This window comes from Podarcis muralis, chromosome 4, assembly GCF_964188315.1.
Source record: "Podarcis muralis chromosome 4, rPodMur119.hap1.1, whole genome shotgun sequence".
NCBI classification, from domain to species: domain Eukaryota; kingdom Metazoa; phylum Chordata; class Lepidosauria; order Squamata; family Lacertidae; genus Podarcis; species Podarcis muralis.
This window is the reverse complement of record NC_135658.1, coordinates 76728940-76746005: the sequence shown is the minus strand read 5'-3', so window position 1 is coordinate 76746005 and position 17066 is coordinate 76728940. Positions and strand designations below refer to the sequence as shown.

The window sequence follows — 17066 nt, the reverse complement described above, 5'->3', positions numbered from 1 at the left end:
CCGGGTATGGCTTCTGGCAACATCCTGCATGAGCCTCGCAAAATCGTGCAAGATTTCGCCAGAACCCGGAAGCTGATGCAACTTCCAGTGTGGTGTAGTGGTTAAGAGCGGCAGACTCGTAATCTGGTGAACCGGGTTTGCGTCTCCGCTCCTCCACATGCAGCTGCTGGGTGATCTTGGTCTAGTCACATTTCTCTGAAGTCTCTCAGCCCCACTTACCTCACAGAGTGTTTGTTGTGGGGGAGGAAGGGAAAGGAGATTGTTAGCCGCTTTGAGACTCCTTAGGGTAGTGATAAAGCAGGATATCAAATCCAAACTCCTCCTCCTCCTCCTCCTCCTCCTCCTCCTCCTCCTCTTCTTCTTCTTCTTCGTTATCCAGTGGCGGCGGCAGCAGGAGGACACCCAAGGCGGTGCCTATTGGATTCTGCCACTTGAGGCAGCTGTCTCAGTCTGCCTAATGAATGGGACGGCCCTGCTTACCACTAACTATATTCTGCAATTCCTTATTCCCACACAAGAAAAGAAAACTCCCCATAAGGAAGAGGAGGTGCTTGAATCTTAAACACAGGACCAGTCTACTTTCAAGACGCAACAACAGAGATCAGGTGCGGATTTTATTTCCGAAAGCTACTCAGAGTGCTTGGTGTCAAACTGCACCTCAGCACCAAGGAAATATATGTAACAAAAGTGATCTGATCGCCTGCCTTTCTCCCCTCCGCCTCCCCTCACTCTAGGCTTTACATCCCGAATTTCTACTCCAGTGACTCTGTAGCCAGATACGAACACAATAACGCTTGTCGAGAACTGTGCCTCTCTGTGCTGGCCACCTATAAAGGAGGCTCCCCTCTTCTCCGAGTCCCGGCTCTGCAGTCTGAGCCAGTCCCTTTCTGCATGGCTTGTGCTGGACAATGTTGTACAATCAGGTTCAAAACCTGAGGCCGCCCGGCGCTGTCGCACATGTGCAACCTCAAAGGGTGAAGAGAAAATGGGACAAGGCAGGGGTCAGTGACAAGTGGCCGTGCACGGCCTGCGGAGGGATGAAGTGGGGTGGAACAAGAGCAATAGAAACGATGGGTTTTTTTTGTTTTCCCAGGCTCCGACGGGAGCTCCTGGAAAGGTGCTCCTTCTCTGTCACTCACACAGACCGCAATGCACGCTGCCTTTTGGTGAAAGGGAAGACAGGGCCTGTCATAAAAGCCTGAGTGCAGCTCAGTTACAGACCCGAGGGCAACATGTGCTCAACAACAGAGGATATCAGAAACACTAAATTTGCTAGTTAATGTTTCAGGCATCCATACATTATGGGGTGGTTGAGGGTTGCTGGTTTTTTTTTTAACCACTACAGAAGGATGACTTCCCCCCACCCGCCCTTTTGACAGATTTACGGCACAATCCTATGCATGTTTACTTAGATTAAAGTCCTGTGTTCCACAGGGCTTGCTCCTTTGTAAGTGGGTTTAGGATTGCAGCCTCAATATAGGGAAGAATGCTATTCAGTTCAGTAGGTTGACAAAGGATCATCACAATACACATGTCTGTGTATTGAAGGCTGTGAGTTAATGCATGCTTACTTGGGAGTCAGAACAGGGGAGAAATTAGGTTTTAGTTCACACTTCACAAGATAATACACAAACTGAAATTCAGCTGTTCTGACCAAACAAGAGCATACAAACTAATAGGGGGAAATTTTCATAAAACGCCTGCATTTCTGTCAGCGTACAAAAATGCATTGAATCTGGGGAATTGCTTGCAAAAATGTGTTTATTAAGAGAAATGTATACTAAAATGATGGCGAATTTTTGTGAGGATTTTTTAAAAATGCAGACTGATGTGGAAATGTAGCAAATAAGAGTGGAAAAAATGAAAGGCACCCAAACCCTGAAAGTCTTACATTTCCTTCTTAGGAGTAAGACCTATTGAACTTAGCAAGGCTTAATCCTGAGTAAACATGCACAGACTCAGGTGCACATATTGAAATATTCTTTGGAGAAAATATTTCTGAAGGTATTCATTTATGCTAATGAACACATGTGAAATGCAAGCAAGTATCAGAAATAAATGGACTAAGTACAAGTGAAGAAGATTCATAAAACACATTTCAATCAGTCTTTGAATCTATTTTTCTCTGCTCTGTTACAAATTGCATACTTTTTCATTTGGTTTTGTTCTTTAAGCATGAACAAAGAGCAGATTACAAGCCAGGTGAATTACATGTCTGTTTACAGTTGTGTTGCACAAACCCTATGTACCATTTGTTAAACTATTCCCCAAAGAAATATGTAGAAAACTTTTTTTTTAATAGATAAACCAAATAGATCTGATGGCAATCTGTTGGCATTTTTTTATTTCTTTCAGATGTTGAAGGGCATTTCATCTGCTTTCCTTAGATTCATATTTTTTTAAAAAAACCCAAAACAAAACTGCAGCTATAGCTTTCTCATCACAATCCATTTGTTTTCTTTTGTACTTTATTGCTTTAATGCTCATCAACTATATTATTTGATTTGATGATATCATTGCAATTAAGAGGAACACAATCCTAATATATTTGAACTGATTTTTGTTTGAACAGATCTTTTTAAAATGGCTCTGGAAGCATTTTCCGAGAGGCTGATCAAATAAAAAGTTTAAAATTGTAGTTAAAAATCTCACATTCTTTTAGTGTGTGTTTATATAGAGATGCTTTCAGTGATCGACGTATATAAGGCTCAAATGCCACAAAGCTGGTATATTGGAAACTACATTTAATGCCTTAGCAGACCCATGACTAGTAATGATGTTGTGCAATGTCGCAAATTGTGCTTTTCAATTTACCCTCCATGCATCCGTACTTGTCCTAGATTGTTCAAGCCCAATTCCAGATGTAGAGCATGGAGTGCCTGGGGCCAACATAGATTCCCCACATTGTCCTGGTCCTGTTTTGCCTTATGATGCAGCAGCCGAGGTTGCAGTGCGAGGTGTTGCCCCCACAGTCAGGTTTCTCAGGTTTCCAGAGATGTTGGTGACCTCTCATCTAAACACTGACATATGGGATGAGGAGGAGTAGCAGTGTAGAAGGGGCTACATTTGCAGCTATAGACTGAGGTCTCCCCCAACAGTTTCTCAGGTTTCCAAATGTCCCCATGGGTCTCCAAAGATTGAGGAGCCTTCTTCCAACCAGTGAAGATCCTAGTTTGGGCACCACATGACAAGCCGCTAAAATGAAGGGCAGAGCCACAGATTCCCCAGATGGCATACTTAAAACCATGGTCATCTAAGGCAAAAGCCAGTTTCATGGAATACTACAGATGTACTGCAATTCAGATCTTGATAAGCTCTTCAACATAGCTTCATTGCTATCTGGCCAATGGGGATATCTGGCCAAAAGAACCAAGTCGCAACAGTCTTGTGCCACTGCAGCTGATATTAGTGTAAGTTATTTATTTGCTGTAAATTAACCCCTCTGTAGTCTTTCAGCAAACCTGTCCTGTACAAATTAAGTACTCGTGTCACTTCAAATTCATAATCCACACTGCAGGAAAGAAGAGGGAATGGCAGGGGTGACAGTTCAGGCATCTGTGATCAAAACTAGAACTGGGTCAAGATGTTTTTCTGAGAAAAGTTCTGAGATTTTTCTTTTTCCTCAAACCCTTAGAAGAAGGCCTCTTTGCAGACTTTTCTCCAAATATTTTATTGTACTTCATCATTAAGATCATGTGCAATCTGCCCTCTGCTTCAGTGTCTCAGGGCAGGAAATACAGATACATGAAAAATAGCAATATGAAAATGGATAAAAAGACAGGTGGAAAAATATAAATCACAATAAAATTAAATCACAGTGATAAAACCAAAAAGCAGCAACAGCAAATGCAGATTACTCTCAGCATCCAGTGCACCTCAGGGCTCCCCAAAGGCCTGGACAAACAGATGTGTCTTCACCTAACAACAAAAGAAAGAAAGAAAAGAAAAGTGTTGAAGTTAGAGACACCTGAAACAACCAGCCCATTACTCCCCCGCAGACATTGGTTTGGCACCTCCTCTGCTTCTCCTGATTCAGATAGTAAGGTAAAGGTAAAGAGAACCCTGACCATTAGGTCCAATTGTGGCCGACTCTGGGGTTGCAGCGCTCATCTCGCTTTATTGGCCGAGGGAGCCGGCGTACAGCTTCCAGGTCATGTGGCCAGCATGACTAAGCCGCTTCTGGCAAACCAGAGCAGCGCACGGAAACGCCGTTTACCTTCCCGCCGTGCTTTCAAACTGCTAGGTTGACAGGAGCAGGAACCGAGGAATGGGAGCTCACCCTGTCGCAGGGATTCGAACCGCCAACTTTCTGATCGGCAAGTCCTAGGCTCTATGGTTTAACCTACAGCACCACTTGCGGCCCATGATTCAGATAGTAGAGAAAGACAAAAATATATGTGCCAGACCCGCCATGTGTGCCTATTATCTAGGGATGTCCCTGATTTGATCCCAGAATGTCCCACTTTTCCTTAGAATGTCCCTATTTTCATTGGAGAAATGTTGGAGGGTATGGAGTTATACAACCCCTGAACCTTCTGAAGGCAATCCTATATGTTTAATGTTTTATTATGTTTTTATATATGTTAGAAGCTGCCCAGAGTGCAACCCAATAAGATGTGTGGGGTATAAATAGTAAAATTTTCATTGTGGAATGGGACGTCCCTATTTTTACTGGAGAAATGTCAGAGGGCATGATATCCACCATCTTTTGTGATGACCACCATCTCCGTTCCAATACTGCAGAACAACATTAAGTCTTGGGCATTGGGGAGGATGCAAAATGATGGCTACACTTCCAACACATTTGCTGCTGTTGCCACTTATAGACTTAGGCGCCAAATATATGAAAGAGTGCCTCCTTCCCTAGAGACCCCCCTTAGGTGTTAAGATAGCAGATGGTTCACCATCCTCAAAAGTGTGCGTGGAAGAGGCAGCCCAGGACAGAGCTTTATCTATGGCAGCTCCTAGGTTGGGTAATTCCCTCCCCACAGAAGTGTGTCTGACACCTGAATTTCTGTCATATTCTGAAGACACACCTATTAGCAGGATAATTTCTCTTCCCCCTGCACAAATCTGGACAAATGGTTGTCTCATTCCAGTGTCCACAGTTTTTGTGCACAGTACTAACTGGAATATGCCGAGATTTCTAAAACTTTTCTGTACCCATTTATTTTTACATTAAAGGTTTTCAGGTGATAAAAGTGCTTTAAAAAACAACAACTGGAGGTTGTTTTTATCCCTTGCACAAGTAGTTCAATAGAAATAAATCCTAGAACACAGAGCCGGCGGTACTTTAAAGACGAGCTCTCCCTTTATTTAACTTGGGAAAGTCTTGCGTTTGTCTTTCTAAACAACTCTGTGGAAGTGATTCCCTGAAGACGGTGGACTTCAAGACTTGCACCAGACTAGCATCTGAGAATGCTCAGCCATTCTACGTTTGCCCGTTTTAAACAATAAATTACCTGTAGAGCAAAAACTACAAACAGTACATACATTATGCATATACTGTGAGAAACGTGCCCCATGAAAGGTAATTATATCTTTGCATTGTTACATGTAAAAATAAGTTTCACTGGGGATGTTTATAGCCAAAAGAAATAGACTAGTAATGTTAGAGGATGTAAGCTGACTGGAGCAGCATGTAATACCCACTTATGCAGCTAATTAATCATCATGATTAATTGGAGCAAAAAGAGGGATAGAATACCTGAGTAAACCAAAATTGCTTGGTCATAGCAGAAAGGTCTGCAAGATGTGCGTTTGTGTGTTTATGTGTATTACAAGGATCACTGCGGCTGAGGCGGGTTGTGAAGCTTGAGAAAAGTAGCAGTTGCCCAGCAAAAAAACGCTTTTGGCAACTATTGACCTTTGAGTTCCTAACCTAAAGGATATATAAACACCGCAATGTTTTTTGGCAGGTTTTCCCTGATAACCTGCTGGAAGAAGCAGAGAATATCCCGAAGCCATTTTACATGCACAATTTAACAATTATGCGGTCAGGGCAGGGACGAAACTGTTAAGCTGCTGGGCTCTGACTGCAGATGTTTGGAACCTTTTACTCGCTGACAAAAGGAATGTAAATCCTTACCCTGCGTGATGAATATCGCAACTAACCTGTTCCAGCACCACCACCACCTCCCAACCACCCAAATATAAAGCTAAATTAGGGGAAAGGCAGAAAGATTCACAGAGATGGGAGATACTGAAGGAATTAGAATAAAAGCTATTCAGCTCAAAGGATTAACCTGTGTTCTTTGCCTTCATGCACCACCACAATGAATTGGTAGCTCCTGGGTGCATGACCAAGGATATCAAGGTCTATGCTTAATGCAGAGGTGGTCAATATAGCGCCCTCCAGATATGGCTGGTCGACAACTCTACTTCTAGCTCAGTGGCTGCACCAGGAAATATCTCAGGTAATTAGTGTTGCATGGAATCAAGACCTCCCAGTACCTGAAAGGATCATTCCTTAGCACAGGCACCCCCAGACTCGGACCTCCGGCTGTTTGAGGACTACAACTCCCATCATCCCTAGCTAACAGGACCAATGGTCAGAGATGATGGGAATTGTAGTCCCTAAACAGCTGGAGGGCCGAGTTTGGGGGTGCCTGCCTTAGCAAATAAGAGAACAGAGCTTCTTCAAGCACATCAGGATCCCCCAGAGTTATGAATCGCACCTTAGTGGTTGTAGTAATGCAGACATTCACACGGAGATGAATTCCATTGGCTAGACACCAGGGAAAGTTGGAGTCACTCAAGAACAACTGAAATAATAAAAAAGATACACTTTCATTAGCTTCTAATGAGTTACAGCTTCACAGGGGCCACATTTTTAAAAAAGACTTCTTCTTTTTGCCTTTATTGGGTATTTTATAAAACTGAACACTTCCGACATGATTCCTGCAAGCTGTGCTCTAATGGGAACCAAGAGTGCGGCAAGGTTCTCGTCTTCAGATTCAGACTCTACCATAAATGGGATTTTGAGATGAAATCCCTTGTTGACCTCATGAAATGACACACTATGTCAAGGAGCATTGTGCAACTTTTGATTATTTTTTATACATGTAGTGTACATTTCTGTTAAAAATGTTGCTGCAACTTAATTGTTCTTTATCAAATGTTAGCTTTTTTGTGTAGAACTAAGATTTGCTCTCTTCCAAGAGCAGCAGCAGCTTCCAACAGGGGAAGCCTATTTAGTACTGAAGTACAATTATGGGTTGAACTTCACCTGATGACTATTTTTGTATTATTACTTGTGTATTGTCCTGATTTATTTTGATGTACAGACTTCAACACAGCAGCCTGTAACATTATTGATGCTCCTTCTATATCATCTATCTATCTATCTATCTATCTATCTATCTATCTATCTATCTATCATCTATCTATCTATCATCTATCTATATCTATCTATCTATCTATCTATCTATCTATCTATCTATCAATCTATCTATCTATCATCTATCTATCTATCATCTATCTATCTATCTATCAATCTATCTATCTATCTATCTATCATCTATCTATCTATCTATCTATCTATCTATCTATCTATCATCTATCTATCTATCTATCTATCTATCTATCATCTATCATCTATCTATCATCATCTATCTATCTATCATCTATCTATCTATCTATCTATCTATCTATCTATCTATCTATCTATCTATCTATCTATCATCTATCTATCTATCTATCTATTGCCAAGGATAAAATGTTAATAAACTAAAAAGTTCATCTGTTCATTTTTTCTCTCAAAAGGACTTTCCTCACTTTCCTGACCATTTTAGTCGCCCTTTTCCAGCTGTACTATACAACACAGAGTATTCCAAGTGCAGCTGCATCATAGTATTTTCAGTATTATGATATTTTCAGTTTCATTTTCAACCCCTTTCCTAGTCATCCCTAACAGGAATTTTCCTCTTATCCCTTTGGCCACATCTTCATCCATCACCTACCCACTATGATCCTGATGTCACCTTCCAGTAAGTCACCACCAGTTCAGACAACATGAATGTAAATATGAAATTGCGGGGGGGGGGGGCAGGATTTAGCCCCCACGTGCATCATTTTATACTTACTGAATTGCATTAGTCATTTTAATGCCTTTTCACGCAGTTTGGAAATATACTTTTGGAATTCCTGATAATCCCCTTTTGTTCAGCCTGTACAATTTGCTATCACAAGCAAGCTTGGCCACCTCACTGCTTGCAATTACATATGTACAGGATTGCAGCCTAAGTCCTCCTACTTTGATAGAAATCCTAAAATTGTAGAAAAGAAGCTCCTCATGCTGGATATTGCCAGTGAAATCAAGACATTGTTAGCCCTAAAAGGGCCCATTCTGCATTAAAATAATAAAATTAAATAAAATTTTAAAAAATAAAAAAATAGATACACTGGAGATCTTATGTGTGTTTACACTGAGTATAATAGGCATGGGCCTCAAAAGACATGCATAAATCTAGCATGTAAGTGGTTGCATTAATGTTCTTATCTGTGAGGCTGGAGAGCTCTCTTTTTCTGCACATGTAAATATTTCTCTAAACCGAAAGACAATAGCAAAGCCCAGTAAGTGTTCCCTGCAGACTGAAAAGTAATACAGTAATACCTTAAAAGGCACTTTCCCGTTTCTGTCCTTCTTGAAACCACCTTGGTGGGAAGGCTCAAAGGATAAATATGGCAGAATTCAATTATCTGTGTTAAGGAAGCACTTCCAAATGTATGTGTGTGTACACACAGAGAGACATGGGGAGGAGAAGGGACTTTGCCCCTCTGGTCCAGCTGCCAACCCCTGCCGCCCCCCACCGTGGGATTTCCCTAGATTTCCCCCTTCCCAGCTCATGGACTACTAAGCCCATTTCCCCCCCTTCCCAAACCTATTTCTGTAGCTGCTGCTTCTATTCTGCAGCACCGCTCAGTTGCGTGGCGAGTTCCCTGCCCCCCCCCCAGAGGAAATAAAGACACATGACACAATTATTAAGGTTAATGGGCTAAATAAGGCCACAACTTTATTGGTCACAGGGGATGATGCTTAGGCATTGGTCCTAACCGACTATATCCAACTTCAGCCCATCCGCTTGAAGTCCAGGAAGGGTTAACCACCATTGGGTGAGTCCTGCTGATTCATATCAACTAGAAACTTTCCCGGGGGGCGTGCCTTAGGCCCTCACCTCCCTAGGCTTCGGACAGGGCCACACCCCCCGGAATCCTTTATCGGACTACCCTTCAATATGCGGGGCAGGTGATGGCGCTTCCTCCCCTCTTCCATCTACAGAACAATATCTGGTAGGCGGCAAAAGAAGGAGATCCCCGGCCGCGCCTGCCTTAAATAGGAATGGATTAAAAAAAACAGAAACAACTTATGGAATATGCAGAAATGGCAAGACTTACTGGAAGAATAAGAAATCAAGATTACAATTTTTTAAATAAAAGAATGGAAATGGTTTATTAAATATGTACAGATAAATTGTAAACAGATAAAAACACTGGCAGGATTCCTGTAATAACCTGCAGTTTCATAAGAGTACATCTTTAAAGAAGATGAGTAAGTGAGCAAATTAAGTTCATTTGGATATGTAGAAGGTAGTAAAAATAAATTTAAGGAGCCGCAGAAAGAGGAGGAAGGAAGTCGAGTTTTGAAATATCAAAATGGTTGTAAAATTAGTGAAATACAACTTGAAAGGGATGAGGGTGACACTGTGGGTTAAACCACTGAGCCTCTTGGGTTTGCTGATCAGAAGGTTGGCAGTTCGAATCCCCGTGACGGGGTGAGCTCCCATTGCTCGGTCCTTGCTCCTGCCAACCTAGCAGTTTGGAAGCATGAAGTGCAAGTAGATAAATAGGTACTGCTCCGGCGGGAAGGTAAACGGCGTTGCCGTGCTCTGCTCTGGTTCGCTAGAAGCGGCTAAGTCATGCTGGCCACATGACCCAGAGCTGTACGCCGGCTCCCTCAGCCAATAAAACAAGATGAGCGCCACAACCCCAGAGTCGTTCACGGCTGGACCTTTACCTTTTTATAAACTTGAAAAGTATATATAAAAAAATTATTTTAAAAAATAAAAAAAATAAGATAGTTGTTATATTGTAGGTTGCCTGGTTCACAGGTAGGAAGCCTCAATCGGTAGCAGCTAGTGGGGCAATGTCGCTCACCTGGCCTCCTAACACAGAAGTTGCTGCCAGTAACTGAGAGGGGGAAGAGTGAGTTGACAGGGTGGGGTGGTCTGTGAAGTGCAGGCACAGAGGCAGAGCCAATCCTTCCCTCCCACTGCTGCGTCTGCACTTTGCTGACCTCCCTGCCACCTCCCTCAGTCAGTTGCCAGCAGCAATCTCTGTGTTGGGAATCCAGGAAGTCCACACTTCAAGGATGCCAGCCTGCCATGCCTTTTCTTACATACTCCAGCTCCCTTTCCGCTCTGTTATTCCATCTTGCACGACCCTCATTGGACTGCTTTTTTTAGGGGGTGGGCATCCCCTCCCCTCCCCTCCCCTCCCCTCCAAGGGATTCTGCCTAAAATGTGTACTTGGAGTTCCCCAATTCAGCTTATATCTTCCTCTTGTGCATGAATCGTGCCAGCACTTAAAATGTTCATATACTGTCAGGGAACTGCCATCGGAAAGACAGGAGGTGGAAGGGCTCCCTGAGGTTGAGACAGACTTAGCAGCTGAAGAGGGAACCAGCAGGGGGAGAGGAGGGGCTCCAGGGGAAAGTGAGTCGGAGGGATGGCTCAGAGGCACTTCCAGCGAAAACAGTGGGGAGGTTTCAAGACCTCCTATAGGGACACCCACTCCTCGCCGGAAACTGTCACGCCGAGAGTCCAGAAGACGTGTTTCCGTTAAGGAGCTTTTATGCTGGAAGAGATTCCGTAAGAGACCACTTTCGGATTCTGCTAGCGACTGACGGAGCCATGCTGGAGGGGCTCCGTCGTAGGCAGAGGTTTGAGGACTTGACCAAACTCTGAGGGACTTGCATTTTACGCACAAGCAGCTCATCATCCCATTACATATACATAAGGATTCACACTTGGAGAAAGAATTTGCTGTGAGTCTGTAGGATTACTTAGGAATGCATGTAATGCTTGGATTGCGAGGAGAAAGACAAATCAGGCAGGGCATGGGTTAGCAAACCTTTCCGGCATCCAAATCCTTTGATTCCCAATTCCTGCACTCCGCCAAAGCTCTCTTGGGTTCCTTCATCTGTGTCTCCTTGCCATCTGTGTTGCATCTTTGCCGTGCCTTCAGTTTGCATCTTGCTTGAAGCAAGCTTGCTAGATGCCTTCATATATTCTCAGCCATGCTGCCACCATTAAGGGAAAGCAATGCTTTTGAACCTGATTTCCTAAGAAGCAATACCAGCACTGCCTTCTCTCAGCTATAAAGCAGCTTTCTCCAAAACACTGCAACTAGGATTTCTTTCCTGGGTCCGTGGTTGTTTTTTCCTCCCCCTGTTTTTGGCCAGGAATCTATTTGCTGATCCATATTTACAGTAGCTTTATTTGTCATCCAACAGATGTTTGGACAGTTAAAGTCCCCTCTGGGAAAGTGCTGTGTGGTTTTGAACAACTCAGTTGTTGCTCAATGAATATTTTTTCGTATTGTCCTGGGGGGGTCTGCAACAGCTGCTGATTGAATTTTTCTCTTCGCTTTGTTTTTGGTTTTGATCATCTAGTCTCACCCAGATTGTTCTGAGGCTACACTCGATCTTGTCAAATATTATCATTCTGGACTGTATACACTTTCAAAACAATACACATCCTCCCTCTTCTCTCTTTCACCTCCTTTGCGCACATATATTAGAAATGGATGTGAAACCACATTTTCTTTTAGTGGTTGTTCACATCTGCAACACAAATGTAGATCCTGACGGTGAGTTTTGGATCTTCTGCAGTCCGACGCCAAAGCATCATAATATGGGGGCATATGTGAATCGTTTCGATTTCTCTCTCTCCAAATTTCCAACTTTCTTTCTTTCCCTTGCATCTTTCTTCAAACATGGGTTGGTTTTGGCATGCCTGGGATGTTCATCATTTGCCATCCTTGTTTCACTTTGCATACACATACCTAAAGTATCTCGTTCAGTGCAAGAGCTTCCTTAAGGCAGGTGACACAGAGATGTTTGGATTTCAGATAGTAAGGAAATGAGCAGGTAGTTTTCTTATAAAATGCATAGAAGGGCATAATGTAATTTTTTAAAATGCTTAAATTGCTTTGCTGTTGGACTGTATGCTCCCCTGGGCTCCATTGGGAGGAATGGCAAGCTAGAAATTTAATAAATAAATATGAATTAATTTTTAACTTTAAAAAAAAAAATCAAAATGTTGCAAAACTGCATGGGAATGTACATGATTACCCATTCAAAAACACCAAATTAGTTTTTGCACTAGGTTCCCCAGTCAAAAACAGTCACTAGGATTTATTGTATATTGTTCCCTGATTAAATGCCCAGACCGCAATGTGAATCAAATGTTGTTAATTAGTACAATATCTTGCACAATGAATCACTGATTGTTTTCTCCCCCACTGTTAAAACTGATCACAAGCCTATTGACCGTGCTAGATATTTATCTAGAGTGGGAAATAGTGAATATTTGCAGCATGCAACCCCTCATACTTGACGTAGACGTTCATCACTTACAGAGAAATAGACATAGGAAGGACTCATCATTTCTTATTCCTCACTCACGGGAGTTGCAAGAATGTACTTGCAATAATATAGTTGCAATCCATTTGAACAATCCAGCTGTATGAATAAGCCCATCAGTCCATATTTAGAATTCATATTTATTGATGAGAATCACAGAACTGAGCTGAGCCAAAAGAAAATCCCTGAAGACTTCTTTTTGAGAAAATATATGGACCCCCCTCCCCACCTTAGAAAAAAAAGGCTACTTTGCAGATTTTCTTTGAAGGTTTCCTACCATATTGTGTTTGTTAGTGGCTGTTCTTCCCCTCCCTTCCTCTTCCCTGCTAGGTCCAGGGCATTGTGAGGAATGCAAAATTCTAGCCAGCTGCCCCTGTAGTCGCTACTGGTTTCACTTGCAGAGGCAGCAAAAAAAAAGAAAAGCAAACTACAAAAAAGAAGCTATGCTATTGCCACTGTTCCTGTTGAGCACCACCCTGAAACAACTGTCGGAGAATTTCTCCTTCCTTGGCAAAATTAATTGAAATGGTCATCTTAGGACTCAGCCACACAGCTGGAAACAAAACATTTTAACTGTCGTGTAAAGTGAAATATAGAAATGTGACACTAGGTGGCGACAGTGAGCTATGTAAAATTCAACGTATTTTTCAAAACTTTTTAAAAAGGCATTTTCACAGCATTTTTTAAAAAAAATATGTGTGTAGATTCCACCCCAGTTTGTGTGCCCGGAAAGAGGGGTGCAGACTGTTGAGAAAACATTTCCACAGAGTTCTGAAGGACAGATCTCTCTGTCTGCTCATACTTGTATAATGTAGAGAATTCAGTCACAACTTTTTCTATCGCTATATCAACAAGCAAGATGGTGCATTTCTAAGCACAGTTGAGGAAGAGAACATAAAAAACTAAAGTCCTGCAGGATCTTACAAAGGCCCATCTAATTTAGCATCACATTCTCGAAGTGGCCAATCAGACATCACTTGGAAGCTCCCTAGCAGGACGTCGTGCAGGCGTTGTGTGGCAGCTTGGCCTTCATGGCCAGCAGTTCCTCTCCTGCCACCGCTATGGGCCTAGGCCTGCTTCCCCTCCACAGCAGAAAGAGAAGGAGGAGCCACCGTGTTCCTGGCTCATGCAACTGTGTTATGCCTAGCTGTCCTGGGCAAGACTGTGATGCCCAGATGAATAATAATAATAATAATAATAATAATAATAATAATAATAATTTATTATCTATACACCACCCATCTGTCTGGGTTTCCCCAGCCACTCTGGGCGACTTCCAACAGAACACTAAAATACAATAACCTATTAAACATTAAAAGCTTCCCTAAACAGGGCTGCCTTCAGATGTCTTCTAAAAGTCTGGTAGTTGTTTTTCTCTTTGATATCCGGTGGGAGGGCGTTTCACAGGGCGGGTGCCACTACCGAGAAGGCCCTCTGCCTGGTTCCCTGTAACTTGGCTTCTCGCAGTAAGGGAACCGCTAGAAGGCCCTCACCACTGGACCTCCATGTCCGGGCAGAATGATGAGGGTGGAGACGCTCCTTCATTGCGGGGGCCACACTAACAAAGGGGTTCAGCCCCTAGCAGTTGATGCCCCTGATAGTAAGCAGTGGAATAATTGTAAATGAAGTGCGGTGCATCTGAAACAAATGACTGGGTGCACAGCATCCCATTTTAATTCCTGACATCTGCACATCCACAAGTCCTGCTTAGGTCGCAATATAAATAATATCTTGATAACAGGAGGTGGCATCTGATTGAATTTTAGTCCCTTCAATGTATTTCTAAACTTGGGGTGTTTCAACTATGCTCAGCTACATCTCCAGTCCCGCCAAGAGCATTGTCTGCTTCATAAAATAGACTACAGGAGGTCGCAAAGATAAGCAGATATATTTGATCAAGTCCTATTGAGTTCAGTGGGACTTTCTCCTCTACAAGTGTATACAGATGTATAGTATTACAACAGGATGGGTTGTATTCAACATTCGTCATACTTTGAGCATCAATGGACGTGACTCAGTTAGGTCTATTAAGTCCAAAGGGTCTACTTTGATGAGAACTTAGTTGGATCCAATGCCCACAATCTTATGCCTAAATTTAAAAGAGATAAATACATGAGAAGTAGAAACTCGGCAACACCTTGGATTAAGTGGATTATATTGCCTCGAAAATACTCCTGCTGCTGGAGTTATAGCTTGAAATGTGGCACTAAATGATCTACACAATTACCTCAAATTCTCTCTCGTTTGAAAGCAATCTGTAGCTTAAACCTATTCAGCTTGGAAAAAATAAAGTAGCCACATTGAGAAATCAAACACATGTCTCCAGGAATTAGTTCGCAAACCAGATTACACAGCTAAATTGGAAGGCACATATAAATAAATGCACAGCTGTAGAGTTTGAAATAATGGTAAATATCAATTATGCACAGTTATCAGAGTCCGCAAAAGGGTTCTGCAGAACGGATCTCTGTGGATCACAGACAGGATGAAGAAATAGAGTCAAAATGACTTTTATTGAAAAGCCATTATTTTTGTTTTCCACACATTCAGTCACAGTCTCCCGACCTATCTTGCAAAACCAGCAAAAAACAACAACTGAAAACAGCATTAAACTTTTATATGGAAAGGAAACAAGACATGAATATCTTCAGTGCTTTTATTCTAGGAAAAATGGTGCCGGTACTCACCATGAAGCAGCAAACTTTCTACCTCCGTCCTGCCAACACATCAACTTTCCCCCCTGTCAGTTCTCCTCACCCTCTACACCACTCTACCCAATTCCTTCCACATATTCCTGACGTATTCTGCACTATTCTCCCTGTGTATGCCAAAACATAGAGTCTTTCTCTCCCAATGGGCCACCATAAAACCCTACATTTGCTACAAGTTGGGAGAATTATATTCTCAGAAGACATCTTGCAGCAAAGGCGGCCGAGTGACTAGTGTCGTCCTCTTTGTAGCCTCTCTCCCCTATGAATCCTGGGAACTGTAGTGATTTCTCTATTATTATTATTATTATTATTATTATTATTATTATTATCGTCATTGACTGTGGTGTGGTGGTGTCTGGCATGAAGTGTACGCCTCCATGGTACATAGGGATAGAAAGAGATTAGAAGAGCAGCACATGCTACTAACTTCTGATACTCAAGGTTGTGCTCCTAAGGTTGCTTACCTGGGCGAGAGCAAGATGGCGGGATGTGTGTGTGGAGTTGCTGGTATCATTGAGTACCACCAGAAAAAAGCACTGAATATCTTGAACCACATTGTGGAATCCAGTTGGGTATTCCTAACGCAATGATCACGCTGCCAATTTGGCAGCTACTGTGCATCAATATAATATCGATAAGACAGTCTTACTGGAACAATTGTCATGCAGAATGCCTTTAAGACATGTTATTTAGTACTGGGATAACAAATTGCAGAAAGAGATATGTAAAGATATTCAGGTATCAGCCATTTTTAAAACTTGGAAGTATTTCGACAGAAGCAATCTCCTGGAATAACTCCCTTACCATCACTTGATTATAAGGGCATGGTAAAGGAAAACAATATAGGCTATATGTCACATTAATAACTTGATCAACAATTGGCAATTTACTCCTGAGCTATTAGGAGAGCTTTGTAGAAATGAGGAGCTAGGTATCATCTTCCACTCTATGAATAGCTTCAATTAACGCATTCTGGTTGTGATCCCTATATATACTGCGATATGTTCCATGCTGCCGTGTTACTCCCAGTGCTTTTCTTTTCCTGGGGGGATGCAGGGGTACACATACCCCTAAACATTTTGTGAATCTAAGTTTGGCCTCATTAAGGGGCAGTATTTCAAAATGAGTAAGAAAATGAGAGTACCCCTAAACATTTTTTTAAAAAGAAAAAAAGCACTGGTTACTCCTATGCTTCATTGAAGCAAGCCTCATTAAACACAATAGCATTTAGTTCTGAGTAAGCATGCATAAATAGCCTGTGTGATGCCCTCTAGATGTTTCAGACTCCAACTTCCATCAGCCAGCATGGCCAGCGGTCAGGCATGTTAGGAATCGTAATCCAACAACATTGGCCCAAACTGTTAGGCATTATAGATAGAAAGCAATAACACTTAAGGGGGGGAGACACCATAAGTGATAAGTAACAGCACTAGTTAGGGGTTTTTTTTTTGGAGGGGTCTATATGTTACTAGATCTGAAAAAGCTCAAGTCAAAGCAATTTTTTTTCAACAAAAGTGGTATAAAGATTTGAACAATATTATTATCCTCAATGCAGCAAGACTATGATTTGGAATAAACTACTTTGTTATATACTTTGTTAGTATTGCTAAAGGGACAAACGTCCAATGCCAACGGAACCTAACCCCTACGTAAGGAAAATAAAGGAACAGCGTAATAGTTGAATTTGTTGAAAACTGAGCATTTGAATGAGT

General features: G+C 42.2%; 1 long non-coding RNA gene across 1 annotated transcript in view; it reads right to left on the bottom strand.

The window, feature by feature from the left end:
• Window positions 1-2078: 2078 nt before the first annotated feature.
• LOC114596409 (uncharacterized) overlaps window positions 2079-17066 on the bottom strand; it is a 46098-nt gene continuing 31110 nt past the window's right edge. The window contains exons 2-3 of the long non-coding RNA XR_003706519.2: window positions 6678-6764; window positions 2079-3918 (exon numbers count right to left, since the gene is read on the bottom strand). This is a non-coding gene — a long non-coding RNA (uncharacterized LOC114596409). The remainder of the gene's footprint in view (window positions 3919-6677; window positions 6765-17066) is intronic.